Raw genomic sequence first — 15,218 nt, forward strand, 5'->3', positions numbered from 1 at the left:
GGGGTGGGGGCCAAGGGGAGGTAGAGCGTTAGGACAAATGCCTAGTGCATGTGGGGCTTAAAACCTAGATGACGGATTGATAGGTGCAGCAAACCACCATGGCACGTGTATACCTATGTAACAAACCTGCACATTCTGGAACTTAAAGTAAAATTAAAAAAAATTAAAACATTTGTGTATTATAAGCATTATAAACAAAATTAGCATGCAAATAGACCAGAATAAAGTTGCAGACATTTAACGTGTTCTTATAACAAGAAAAAAACATAAACCAATAGAAAAATGGGTAAAATATAAGAACAGGCAAAACACAGAAAAAAAACTATTATTTAAAAAGCATTTTAAATGTTTGAACTTACTATTGAAGGAAGCAAGAATAATGATGATATTGGGATAGAATTTGCTTCCTTTCTATTCTGCTAATTTTTTAAATGGTAATACCTAAAGCAAAAAAGGATACCGGCACCATGCTTGTATATTAGATTAACTTTTCTGTTAATATGCAAACAATCAGATAAATGCACACAGATATCCATGGAAGGACATTCAATGAGGCACTACATACAAGATAAAATTGAATATTTCACAATATTTATGGTCAATTTCTAACCCATAGCAATATAAAGCTTACAAGTAAGACTTCATCGATAGTCTTTTATTGAAGAAAATTTACACTAGATCAAAAGAACAATAGAAATCCTAAGAACAATAGCAACAAAACCAAAACAAACCATAAATAACACGTTTGTTCAGTCATTTTCAGAGGATTACTTTGACTCCTTGTTAAAAATGCAGATCACTGGGGATACAGAGCCTACTTTAAATCCACAGTATCAGAATCTCTAGGTGTTGGGACTAGATATCTACCATTTAAGAGAAGACTGCATTTTTTTAAAGACACTAAAAATAGATAATCAATGCAGAATTTTTTTTTTTTTCCATTTCGTGGCTGTAATGATTTCTGAGGCGTTCTACACTGCAATATCAATGCCCTGGAATCCAGGTGGGACTCTGATCCTAAGACCTTAATTATAGTAAATCTACCTGCTTTCATTCATGGTCCCTAGCAGGGATTGCGTCTTGTGAGTGACCTTTACTGGGAAGAGAATAGCACCCAGAGAATCTTCTTTGTCTAATAAGCCATCTGGAATGAAGCCTGGCATTTATTTTTTTAAAAGAAAGCCTTTATTTAATCCTGTCTGGGGATAGTTCAGGCATGTTTGAGGTATCTGTCTCTTATTAATGCATCAGGAAAGAATCGTAGTGAGGAGCTTGCAATGACCTTCTGAGCATGGAGTAACACGTCCAGTGATTCACTCTGTCCACAAAACAATTTGCTTTGGGCCATACTTAGAAGTTTGTACTATCATTGTAGTCTATTTGCTTTAGAGTGATGAAGTGTTATGAAGACAGCTTAGATCTGATCTTCTTCTTAAGTTACTTAATATGAATGAAATAAATGAAAAACTGTCAGAAATGATAACATCTGGCAATATAAGTGGAAAACAACTGTGGTTGAGTTCTGATTTTGAGATGAATTTATAAGTGTTTAATTTTATTTGGATTAATATATGATAGACAAAAATTACATTCCTAGATTTTCCTTGAAAAAAATCTACATAAATCCTTAACCAAAGCTTCTCAATCCCTTTCTCCCTAGAAAAGTAAATTGTTGAAACTGCTTATGCTTATGTTTATTATCCAGAACATTTTATAATACTCTTTGATAAGCCAATTTTAGGGAACCAGATAAAAGCTTGGAGTTTATGTTTCACTTGAACAATTTTTAATGTACAGAAAATAGAAAGACTAAGACAGTGTGATGACTACTTTTTGGAATAATTGTCATTTCTTTCTGCATAGACATAATCTAATATATGTACTTTTCTAACTAATTTCATGATTTTATCCAGTAGAAATGAGCCTTCATTATCAGAGATAAGCAATAGCAAAGAGCTAAAGGTACCTGGTTGCGGTATAATCTTCGAAGTTTAAAAGCAAATAGTCATAAGTATTGAGCAAAAAGAAGTCTGGAAATACACATATAGTAACCTAATTAAAGAGGCATAAATGCCTAAAAAAGTATTATGATATGTTATGAATGTCCAATCATTTGTAGAACTCATTGCCTGTTGGGGTAACCACAAGGACTTGGTTGACAATGGATGTGACTTTGTTCTGAGAGTGCCTTTGTTTAGAATGTAAGTTATTGGTGCTCTAGATATCTTTGCTTCTGTCACATGGATTGTACTACTGGCTCCTGGAAATGGGGCTGGTAGATAAATATACTTCCTAGTATTGAGGAGTGTGAGCTATTGAGTGGGAGAACAATAGGAACTGCTAAAATACGGGGTAAAATTAACTGCTAGGTATTGTGTACAAAAGCCACAATCCTCAGTAAATTTGTAAGTAAAAAGTCTTCCTAAGAGTATCTCTAGAAGAGAAAGAACAACATTTTGTCATGGCTTGGGAAGCTTTCAACATTTACACAGGAAAAATAAACACCAGCCAAATAATAAAGAACAGGCCTTAAGTTGTGTAGGTGTCAGAAACTGGGACAATATTTATAACCTGAGAATCTGAAACCCAAAAAGACTGAAGCAGATTGACCTCCTGTGAAGAGAGCAGATTGAAAGTACAGCTACCTGAACCCATACACCAGGGCTTCCCTCACACTCTAAGCATATTGAACCTGAAGCCCTAAACACCAGTGCCGTATTTGTATCCAAATCACATTTGCTAATGGAAAGAGTGCTCAAAGAGCCAGTAAGATAATGCTCCCCAAAGAGGTTTCTGAAGATTATTAGGTGAGGGCTAAGCTGGTCTGAAACTAAATGCAGTTTCTAAAAACTTGTATACTATAAGACATATAAAGACATTTCACAATGAGTGCTCCCTGTTCTAAATTCGCACATAATTTTGTATCAGGATAACTGACTGATAATTGGAGACCATCCTCATGACTATAATGTGAACTCCTCAGTGCACCTTTTTCAGAAGGGAATGTGAGTGAGGCTACAGAGGTAAGGTGGTGGATGGGTGGGGGGTGCATTGGATTTGGAATAGAGAAACTTTCAAAACTGTTAAAATATTTTCAGCTTTAAGTGGCAAGAAAAGATATTATAGAGTTTTGAGCAGAAGGTTGACACATCCTGATGTAAATTTAAGGAGAACTACTCTGGCTGCCCTGTTGATAATAGAGAATTGGGGGTTTCTAGATACAGGAGAGCATGTGGCTGCTGTAATAAAATAAACAAGAGCAAAGAGTGGCCTTGATCAGAGCAGACATGGCAGAGGTGGAAGGCGTATTGGCAGGTTTTGGGTATATAACATTTTAAAACAAGGGCCTACTAGGTGAGCTGATGTATTGAGGCCTGGTGTAAAGAATGAAGTTAAGGTCAACAAAAGATATTCGGCTTAAGCAACTGGAAGCAGTGTATTTTCATTTCCTACCACTAGGAAAGCAATAGAAGTGTAACACTTTACAGATAAAATGAGGTATTTTGAACAAGCTTATCTGGAGATGCCTATGATACAGACAGCACTGTTGTACAGGCAGTTGGACTAAGTCTTGAGTTCAGTGGAGGGGCCAGTCCTGGAGATCAAATGTATGGACAATTAGCATATGCAGGGTATTTAAAGAGATGAGATGAAATAAATCACTAAGAAAACAAGTGCAGAAGTAAAGAGAAGAAAATTAAGCACTGAGTCTTGAATCATTTTTGAGAAGAAAAAGAGATTGAGCAGGAGAAGCTAGTAAAATACCTACTATAAGTAGCTAGTGAGATAACTGGAAAAGCAACACCAGAGAGGATAAGTTAGTGGTCAAATGTGCTAAATGCTGATGATAGGTCAAGTAAGGCAAGGATAATTAACTACAAAATTTCTCAATGCAGAGATCATTTACAGAGGCATAAGACCCACTTGATCATGATGTATTATCTTCTTGATGTGTTGTTGGATTCAGTTTATTAGTATTTTCTTGAGAATTGTTGTGTCTATATGTATCAGGAATATTGATCTGTAATTTTTTTGTTGTTGTTGTGTCCTTGTTTGGTTTTGGTATCAGAGTGATACTGGCCATGCAGAAAGAGGGAGAATTCTCTCCTTCTCGATTTTTGGAAGAGTTTCAGGAGGACTGGTAGTAGGTCTTCTTTGTAAGTTTGATGGAATTCAGGTCTGAATCGATCTGTTCCTGGGATTTTTTGTTGTTGGGACATTTTTTTTAAATTCCTGATTCAATCTAGCTACACATTGTTGGTCTGTTCAGGATTTCTATTTCTTCCTGGTTCAATCTGGGGAAGTTGCATATTTCTAAGAATTTATCCATTTTCTCTAGGTTTTCCAATTTGTGAGCTTATATGTATTCATAATGGTCTCCAAGGATCTTTTCTATTGCATTTAGTGCTATAAACTTCCCATTTAGAACTACTTTTGCTGTATCCCAGAGGTTTTGGTATGCTTTTAACAGGGATCTAATATCCAGATTTTACAAGGAACTCAAAGCACTGACCATGAAAGTAAAAATAATTAAAACCCCATTAAAATTGGGCAAAGGACAAGAATAGGCATTTTTTGGGGAAAAAAAAAAAGAGAGAGAGACTTACAATGGCCAAAAAGCATATGAAAATAAATGCTCAACCTCACTAATTATCAGAGAAATGCAAATTACAACCACAATCAGATGTCATATTATACCAGTCAGAATAGCTATTCTTAACAAAATAATAAGAATAGGTGATAAGGATGTGGAGAGAAGGGAACACTTACACACTCTTGATGTGAATGTATAATTTTGTGTGAATCTTTCCAACCTCTATGGAAAACAGTATGAAGAGTTCTGAAACAACTAAAAGAGAACTACCATTTGTTCCAGAAATACCATTACTGGTTATCTTCCCAGAGGAAATCATTATGCTAAAAAGATACCTGCACTCATATGTTTATCACAGGGCTATTCACAATAGCAAAGATATGGAGTCTTTTGCAGCTACATGAGTGGGAATGGAGACCATTATCTTAAGTTAAAAAATTCAGAAACAGAAAGGCAAATGCTGCATGTTCTCCTTTGTAAGTGGGAGCTAAATAGAGAGGCTAGGCACAGTGGCACAGTGGCTCACACCTATAATCCCAACACTTTGGGAAGCTGAGGTAGAAGGATCACTTGAACCCAGGAATTCAAGACCAGTCTGGGCATCATAGTGAGACCCTGTCTCTATAAAAATCAATGCAAATAGAGTGTTGAATAATAGGCATCGGATACTTGGAAGAATGGAAGGTTGGGGGGCAGAGGTGGATGAGGAGAAATTACTTAATGAGTACAACATACACAATTTGGGTGATGGCTATACTAAAAACCTAAACTTCACCACTACATAATATATCCATGTAACGAAATTACACTTGTACCCCTTAAATTAATATACAAAAAAGCCAACTTGAGGGCAGGTGTGGTGGCTCACACCTATAATCCCAGCACTTTGGGAGGCCAAGGCAGGCGGATCATGAGGTCAGGAGATAGAGACCGGCCTGGCCAACATGGTGAAACCCCAACTCTACTAAAAAATACAAAAATTAGCCTGGTGTGGTGGCGTGCACCTGTAGTCCCAGCTACTCAGGAGGCTGAGGCAGGGGAATCACTTGAACCTGGGATGCGGAGATTGCAGTGAGCTGAGATTGCGCCACGGCACTCCAGCCAGGGTGATGGAGTGAGACTACCTCTAAAAACAAAAAAAAAGCCAACTTCAAGTTAGAGGTCATTAATTTAAAATAAAATCAGTCATCAAGGCTTTGCGTTTTCTTCAGGAGAACATGAAAGCAACTATGAGGTTTTCTTCTTATTCTTGAAGAAAGAAAAGCTCCATGGCTCCCTTTTCCTCTTCCTGAAAACAAGGCCATTGTTGTTCTACAGGAATTACAATTAAGACTCTGATTCTTAGTGGTTTTGAGAAGTTTATTTTGTACACCACAGTGAAATAGGTTTCCGAGATACAAGTGACACCAAGACACACTGTAGCCCTAAAGAAACTTACAAACCTAGATGGGTTTTTAAGGAATTATAATGATATGTAGAAATTATAGGATCAAACCAAGAACTTCATGCAAGAAAACAGACCTACACCAAGTCAGCCCTGTGCTTCTTGACAGCACGTTAACTATGTCCTAAACATTACTCTCTCTTCCTCTCTCTCTCTCTGTATGTATGTGTGCATTTATATAAATAAGTTTAAAGGCAGTAAAGCTCTCACATTAAATTTTTGGCAGTTAGAATCAATGTTAGATTTGGAAAGTAAATCTTCTAAAACATTTAATTATTTCTATGATTCCTAGTACACAAAAAGTGAATGGGTGCAATAGATATCATCTATGTAGTCTTCACATAATTAACTTCACCTCATTGTCTATAATAATTAAAGCTGAATAAGCTTCCCTTCCCAAATTCCCTTTCCTCCAGTATGACGGTAGTAACTAACTTTCAGAGTTGTTTTGATGATTAAATGCATGTAAGGCACCTAGTATAGTGTCTAAAACATATAAAGTGCTCAATTTCTGGTTGTGATTATTGTTACACAAGTTCACTTCAAGTAGATTAGGGCAGGCAAGTAAGTAGTAATTCTCCAAACCAAAGACTTAGTTTTTATACCCCCTCATCATCTTAGTCCCGGGCATGGCCAGAATAGTTAAAGAGTCCACTACAGAGAAGATTGCTACACTGCCGTCATCACAGCTTTTCAATTCTTCACATTTCTGTTTTGAATTTCTGCAGGACTAAGGAGAACAGTCTTCCCTTTGCAAAGGAATGATGGTAGAGGCCGGGCGCGGTGGCTCACGCCTGTAATCCCAGCACTTTGGGAGGCTGAGGTGGGTGGATCACGAGGTCAGAAGATTGAGATCATCCTGGCTAACACGGTGAAACCCCGTCTCTACCAAAAATACAAAAATTAGCACGCGCGCGTGGTGGCGGGCACCTGTAGTCCCAGCTACTCGGGACGCTGAGGCGGCAGAATGGCGTAAACCCGGAAGGCAGAGCTTGCCTTGAGCAGAGATCACTCCACTGCACTCCAGCCTGGGGGACAGAGCAAGACTCCATCTCAAAAATAAATAACATAAAAAAAAACAAAGGAATGATAGAATGCGTCATGTAAGGCACGAGGTTGTTGATGAGAAAGGGATGAGGAGGTGTGCAGATAAAGCACTGTATGAGGCACTGAGATTTACCCTAAGAATACAGAGCCCAAGAGAAGAAAATAGGTGCATGAGATCACTATGGAAACACATTTTCAGGCATATTCACAAATGAGTAGTCTCAGAGATATGAACCAGAAAAAAATGGAGACAGAGACTTATACCAAATGCAAGAAAATAATTGCGCCTGTTAAGCCAATGTGAAACGCCTATTGTTCCCAGCAATCTGAGACTATGAACAGGTACTCTTTTTTCTACCAATTTAAATGTCTGGTTTTTCATAATTCTCTTTAGTCTGGAAAATAAATTGTTTTCTCTGCAGTGACTTATAATCTACTTGTTCTTATCCTTTTCTTCAGTAAAATGAAGTAGACAGCAATTTTCAAATTGAGACAAGTCTCAAAGTTCACTTGAAGTCATATGAGGTTTTTAGAATTCATATCATAAACTTTGGTTTTAGCCTACATTTAATGACCACATCATTTTCTATTTGATGGCATTCTTTAATATCAAAGCAAATGCTATAGGATTGTACATAGATAGCAGAATCACTCTGTTTCAGGTGAATTCACATCCTTGTACATGACCAGATAAAAAATGTGAAACTGTATAAATCCACTGGACACAGATAACAGATGATATAAAATAATATGGCATTGCTTATCTAATTCATAAGTGCTCAATCAATACAAATACAAATTTTAATAAAGTTATTTGAAAAGCAAAATATGTGAATCTTATGAAATACATTGTTTTAAAGAAAATAAATGCTGTCTTCACAATTTCTGTTGCTGAATGAAATTATGCTAGTTTGTAAATGTATTATTACAGCTTTTATTATTATAAGATTTACAGTTAACAATATATTCTCTCACACATCATCATCTATTATAATTAGAAACACCTGATTGTATATAAGACCAAAGGAGAAATTTGGAAGTCAAAGAGGTTAAGTACATGCTCAAACTTAAAACGAGTGTGAAGGCAGGTCTTGAATCTCACTTTTCTGATTTGCCTCTACACATTGACTGTTCTCTTACTGATTCCTTATATTTGTTCTAAATATATTTTCAAACTTCATATAAAACTGTTTTCACATATAAAATTTACCTTTCTGAGATAAGTAATCTTTGTTAATCATACTTGCACTCCCAAGGATGTTATCAGGGAGCTTTCCCAACTAAAACTTATTATTTTACGTTCCAAAACTTAAAGAAAATTTACTTCTCATGTATTCATTACTTCAACAAGCATTTATTAAATTCATTCAGTACATTCTGGACTATGTGAGGTGACATAGACAATGTAAACAAAAAACAAGGGAGCAAGATGGCCAAACAGAACCCTTCAGTGACTGTACTCCCCACAGGAACACCAAATTGAACTACTAGCCACAGAAGAAATCACCTTCGTAAGAACCAAAAAGCAAGTGAGTGATCACAGTACCTGGTTTAACATCATGTTAAGGAAAGAGACACTGAAGAGGGTACGAAAGATAGTGTTAAATTGCTGACACCACTGCTCCTCCATCCCCGGGTGGCACCATGTAGGGCAAAAGAGAGAATCTGTACACTTGGGGGAAGGACAGTACAGTAATTGTGGGGCTTTGCACTGGAATTCAGTGCTGCCCTGTCATAATGGAAAGCAATACAAGGCAGACTTCAGCCAGCACCCATGGAGGGAGCTTTTAGACTAGCCCTAGCCACAGGGGAATTATCCATCCTGGTAGTGGGAATCTGAGTTCCAGCAACCCCCATCATCATGGGCTAAAGGGCTCTAGGGTCCCAAGTAAACTTAAAAGGCAGTCTAAGCCACAAGGACTGCAATTCCTGGGCTAGTTCTAGGGCTGTGCTGGGCTTGGAGCTGGCAGACTTGGGGTGCCCATGACTCAGTGAAACACCAGCTGAGGTGGCAGAGGGAGTGTGTGTATCACCGCTCCTCCAACTCCAGGCAGCACAGCTTGCAGCTCTGGAAGGAGAGGAAAGAAAAAAGAGTTTATCTTGCAACTTGGATTCCAGCTCAGCCACAGCAAAATAAAGCACCAAGCAAAGCCCTGAAGCCCCTTATACCCAGACCTAGCTCCTGGACAATATTTCTAGACCCATCCTGGGACAGAATAGAACCCACTACCCTGAAGTGAAAGACCCAGTTCTGGCAGAATTTAGTACCTGCTGACCAAGGAGCTCTTGGGTCTTGAATAAACATCAGCAGTAGACAGGCAATCGTCACCCCAGGCCTTGGGCAAGACCCAGTATTGTACTGGCTTCAGATCTGACCCAGCACAGTCTCAGCAGGGTGGCCACAGGAGTGCTTGCATTACCTCTTCCCCAGCTACAGGCAGCTCAGCAGAGAGAGAGATAATTAAAAAAGAGGGAGAGAGAGAGAAAGTCGATTTGTCTGGGGGAAATTAAGGGAAAAAAATAAGAGACCCTGCCTGGTAATCCAGGGAAATCTCTCAGATCTTACACAAAACCACAAAGGTGATACCTCTAAAGTCTGCAAATCACAATATTACTGGGTTTGGAGTAACCCTAATGCATATATGGTTCCAGTGACCAAAGGCTTTGATCACAACACTCAATTTCCTTTCAATACTTGGAAAGCTTTCTCAAGAAGGACAGGTACAAACAAGCCCAGACAGAGATGACTGGAATAAATACCTCACTCTTCAGTGCACAGACACTGACAAATATCCATAAGCATTGAGACCACTCAGGAAAACATGGCCTTACAAAATGAGCTAAATAAGACACCAGTTACCAATTCTGGAGTGACAGAGATATGTGACCTTTTGGATAGAGAATTAAAAAGAGCTGTTTTGAGAAAACTCAAGGAAATTCAAGATAACACAGAGAAGGAATTCAGAATATTATCAGATAAATTTAACAAAGAGATAGAAATAATTAAAAAGAATCAAGCAAAAATTCTGGAGATGAGGACTTGGATTGACAAAATGAAGAATGCATTACAGTCTCTTCACAGCAGAATTGATCACGCAGAGGAAAGAATTAGTGAGCTTGAACACAGGCATTTGAAATACACAGCCAGAAGGGTCAAAAGAAAAAAGAATAAAAAATGATAAAGCATACCTACAGGATCTGGAAAATAGCAAATCTAAGAATTCTGGGCCTTCAAGTAGAGGTAGAGACTGGGGTAGAAAGTTTACTCAAAGAGATAATAAGAAAGAACTTTCCAAACTTAGAGAAAGATGCCAATATTCAAACACAAGAAGGTTATAAAACACCAAGCAGATGTAACCCAAATCAAACTACCTCAACATTTAATAATAAAACTGCAAAAGGTGAAGGATAAAGAAAGGATCCTAAAGGCAGCAAGAGAAAAGACACAAATAACATATGAAGGAGCTCTAATACATCTGGCAGCATACTTCTCAGTGGAAAACTTACAGGCCTGGAGAGAATGGCATGATATATTTAAAGTGCTGAAGAAAAAAAAAACACTTTAATTGTAGAATATTATATCCAGCAAAAATAGTCTTCAAACATGAAGAAGAAATAAAGACATTCTCAAACAAAAGCTGAGGGATTTTGTCAACCCCCAAATCCTATTCTTTAAGAAATACTGAAGGGAGTATTTCAATCTGAAAGAAAAGGACATTAACAAGCATTAAGAAATCATCTAAAGGTACAAAATTCACAGGCAAGAGTAAGGACACAGGCAAACACAGAATATTACAAAACTGTAATTGTGATATGTAAACTACTCATATCTTCAATAGGAAGACTACAAGACAAAGCTATCAAAAACAATAACTGCAACAACTTTTTAAGACATATAATTAGCATAATAACATATAAATAGAAAAAACAAAACATATAAACAGTATAATAAGATATAAATCAAAAAAGTTTAAAATTGTGAGGGAGTGAAATAAAGAAAATTTTATTAATTTTCTCTTTGTTTGTTTTTTATTTCCTTTGTTTCTTCCTGTAATCGAAGTTAAGTTGTCGCCAGTTTAAAATAGTGGGTTATAAGACATTATTTCCAAGCTTCATGGTAACCTCAAATCAAAAAACCTACAACAGATACACAAAAATATAAAGCAAGAAATTAAGACATACTACTACAGAAAATCATTTTCATAAAGAGGAAGATAGGAAAAAAAGAAAGGAATAAGGAGATCGTGAAACAACCAGAAAATAAATAACCAAATTGTAGTAGTAAGTCCTTACTTACCAATATCAATATTGACTGTAAATAAACTCAACTCTCCAATCAAAAGACATAGAGTGGCTGAATGGATTTAAGAAAAGACAAAACAGGGGATGGCTGGCAAGATGGCAGAATAGGAACAGCTCCTGTCTGCAGCTCCCAGCAAGATCAACACAGAAGACGGATGATTTCTGCATTTCCAACTGAAGTACCCAGCTCATCTCACTGAGACTGATTAAACAGTGGGTGCAGCCCACAGGGGGAGCAGAAGCAGGGTGGGGTATTGCCTCACCTGGGAAGTACAAGGGGTTGGGAACTCCCTCCCCTAGCCAAGGGAATCCATGAGGGACTGTGCCTTGAGGACTGTGTCCTGGAACTCCAGCCCAGATACTACACTTTTCCCACATTCTTCGCAACCCGCAGATCAGGAGATTTCCTCTGATGCCTATGCCACCTGGGTCCTGGGTATCAAGCACAAAACTAGGCAGACACCGAGCTAGCTGCAGTTTTTTTTGTTTTGTTTTTTTTCTTTTCATACCTCTGTGGTGCCTGGAACACCAGCGAGAGAGAACTGTTCACTCCCCTGGAAAGGGGGCTGAAGCCAGGGAGCCGTGTGGTCCAGCTCAGCAGATCTTAATGCCATGGAGCCCAGTAAGCTAAGGTCCACTGGTTTGAAATTCTCGCTGCCAGCACAGCAGTCTAAAGTCACCCTGGGATGCTCCAGCTTGGTGGGTGGAAGGGCGTCTGCCATTACTGAGGCTTGAGTAGCCCATTTTTCCCTTACAGTGTTAACAAAGCTGCCTGGAAGTTCGAACTGGGCGGAGCCACCGCAGCTCTGCAAAGCCACTGTAGCCAGACTTCCTCTCTAGGTTCCTCCTCTCTGGGCACTGCATCTCTGAAAGAAACGCAGGGGCTTACAGATAAAACTCCTGTCTCTCTGGGACAGAGAACCTGGGTGAAGGGGAGGCTGTGGGCGCAGCTTCAGCAGACTTAAACGTTCCTGCCTGCCAGCTTTAAAGAGAGCAGCAGACCTCCCAGCACAGCACTCGAGCTCTGCTAAGGGACAGACTGCCTCCACAAGTGGGTCCCTGACCCCCGTGCTGCCTGACTGGGAGAAACCTCCCAGCAGGGGTTGACAGACACCTCATACAGGAGACTTTCGGCTGGCATCTTGTGGGTGCTCCTCTGGGACGAAGCTTCCAGAGGAAGGAAAAGGTAGCAATCTTTGCTGTTCTGCAGCCTCTGCTGGTGATACCCAGGCAAACAGGGTCTGGAGTGGACCTCCAGGAAACTCCAGCAGACATGCAGCAGAGGGACCTGACTGTTAGAAGGAAAACTAACAAATAGAAAGGAATAGCATCAACATCAACAAAAAGGACATCCACACAGAAACCCCATCCGAAGGTCATCGACGTGAAAGACCAGTGGTAGATAAATCCACAAAGGTGAGGAAAAACCACTGCAAAAAGGCTGAAAATTCCAAAAACTAGAATGCCTCTTCTCCTACAAAGGATCACCAGTAAGGGAACAAAACTGGATGGAGAATGAGTTTGACAAATTGACAGAAGTAGGCTTCAGAAGGTGGGTAATAACAAACTCCTCCAAGCTAAAGGAGCATGTTCTAACCCATTGCAAGGAAGCTAAGAACCTTGAAAAAAGGTTAGAGGAATTACTAACTAGAATAACCAGTTTAGAGAAGAACATAAATGACCTGATGGAGCTGAGAAACATAGCACGAGAACTTCATGAAGCATACACAAGTATCAACAGCCAAATTGATGAAGCGGAAGAAAGGATATCAGAGACTGAAGAGCAACTTAATAAAATAAAGTGTGAAGACAGGATTAAAGAAAAAAGGAATGAAAAGGAATGAACAAAGCCTTCAAAAAATACGGGACTATGTGAAAAGACCAAACCTACGCTTCATTGGTGTACCTGAAAGTGACAGGGAGAATTGGAAACCAAATTGGAACCAAATTGGAACCAAATTGGAACCAAATTGGAAAACACTCTTCAGGATATTATCCAGGAGAACTTCCCCAACCTAGCAAGAAAGGCCAACATTCAAATTCAGGAAATACACAGCACACCACAAAGATACTCCTCTAGAAGAACAACCCCAAGATGCATAATCAGCAGATTCACCAAGGTTGAAATGAAGGAAAAAATGTTAAGGGTAGCCAGAGAGAAAGGTCGGGTTACCCACAAAGGGAATCCTAGCAGAATAACAGCAGATCTCTGTGCAGAAACCCTACAAGCAAGAAGAGAGTGGGGGTCAATATTCAACATTCTTAAAGAAAAGAATTTTCAACTCAGAATTTCATGTCCAGCCAAACTAAGCTTCATAAGCGAAGAAGAAATAAAAACCTTTACAGACAAGAAAATGGTGAGAGATTTTGCCAGCACCAGACCTGCCTTACAAGAGCTTCTGAAGGAAGCGCTAAACATAGAAAGGAAAAACCAGTACCAGCCACTGCAAAAACATATCAAAATGTAAAGACCATTGACACTGTGAAGAAATTGCATCAACTAATGGGCAAAATAACCAGCTAGCATCATAATGACAAGATCAAATTCACACATAACAATATTAACCTTAAACGTAAATGGGCTAAATGCCACAATTAAAAGACACAGACTGGCAAATTGGATAGAGGGTCAAGACCCATCAGTGCGCTGTATTCGGGAGATCCATCTCACATGCAAAGACACACATAGGCTCAAAGTAAAGGGATGGAGGAATATTTACCAAGGAAATGGATAGCCAAAAAAAAAAAAAAAAAAAAAAAAAGCAGGGTTTACAATCCTAGCCTCTGATAAAAAAGACCTTAAAGCAACAAAGATCAAAAAAGACAAAGAAGGGCATTACATAATGGTAAAGGGATCAATGCAACAAGAAGAGCTAACTATCCTAAATATATATGCACCCAGTACAGGAACATTCAGATTCATAAAGCAAGTTCTTCAAGACCTACACAGAGACTTAGACTCCCACACAATAATAGTGGGAGATTTTAAAACCCCACTGTCAATATTAGACAGATCAACAAAACAGAAGATTAACAAGGATATTCAGGAGTTGAACTCAGCTCTGGATCAAGAGGACCTAATAGACATCTACAGAACTCTCCACCACAAATCAACAGAATATACATTCTTCTCAGCATCACATCACATTTATTCTAAAATTGACCACATAATTGGAAGTAAAACACTCCTCAACAAATGCAAAAGAACAGAAATCATAACAAACAGTCTCTCAGACCACAGTCCAAACAAATTACAACTCAAGATTAAGAAACTAACTCAAAACCACACAACTACATGGAAACTGAACAACCTGCCCCTGAATGACTACTGGGTAAATAATGAAATTAAGACAGAAATAAACACGTTTTCTGAAACAAATGAAAACCAAGACACAACATACCAGAATCTCTGCGACACAGCTAAAGCAGTGTTTAGAGGGAAATTTATAGCACTAAATGCCCGCAGGAGAAAGCAGGAAAGATCTAAAATTGACACCCTAACATCACAAGTAAAAGAACTAGAGAAGCAACAGCAAACAAATTCAAAAGCTAGCAGAAGACAAGAAATAACTAAGATCGAAGCTGAACTGAAGGAGATAGAGACATGAAAAACCCTTCAAAAAATCAATGAATCCAGGAGCTGTATTTATGAAAAGATTAATAAAATAGATAGACTGCTAGCCAGACTAATAAAGAAGAAAAGGGAGAAGAATCAAATAGACACCATAAAAAATGGCAAAGGAGATATCACTACTGACCCTACAGAAATACAAACTGCCATCAGAGAATACTATAAACACCTCTATGCAAATAAACTAGAAAATCTAGACG

This window comes from Pongo pygmaeus, chromosome 12 (genome assembly GCF_028885625.2).
Source record: "Pongo pygmaeus isolate AG05252 chromosome 12, NHGRI_mPonPyg2-v2.0_pri, whole genome shotgun sequence".
NCBI lineage: Eukaryota > Metazoa > Chordata > Mammalia > Primates > Hominidae > Pongo > Pongo pygmaeus.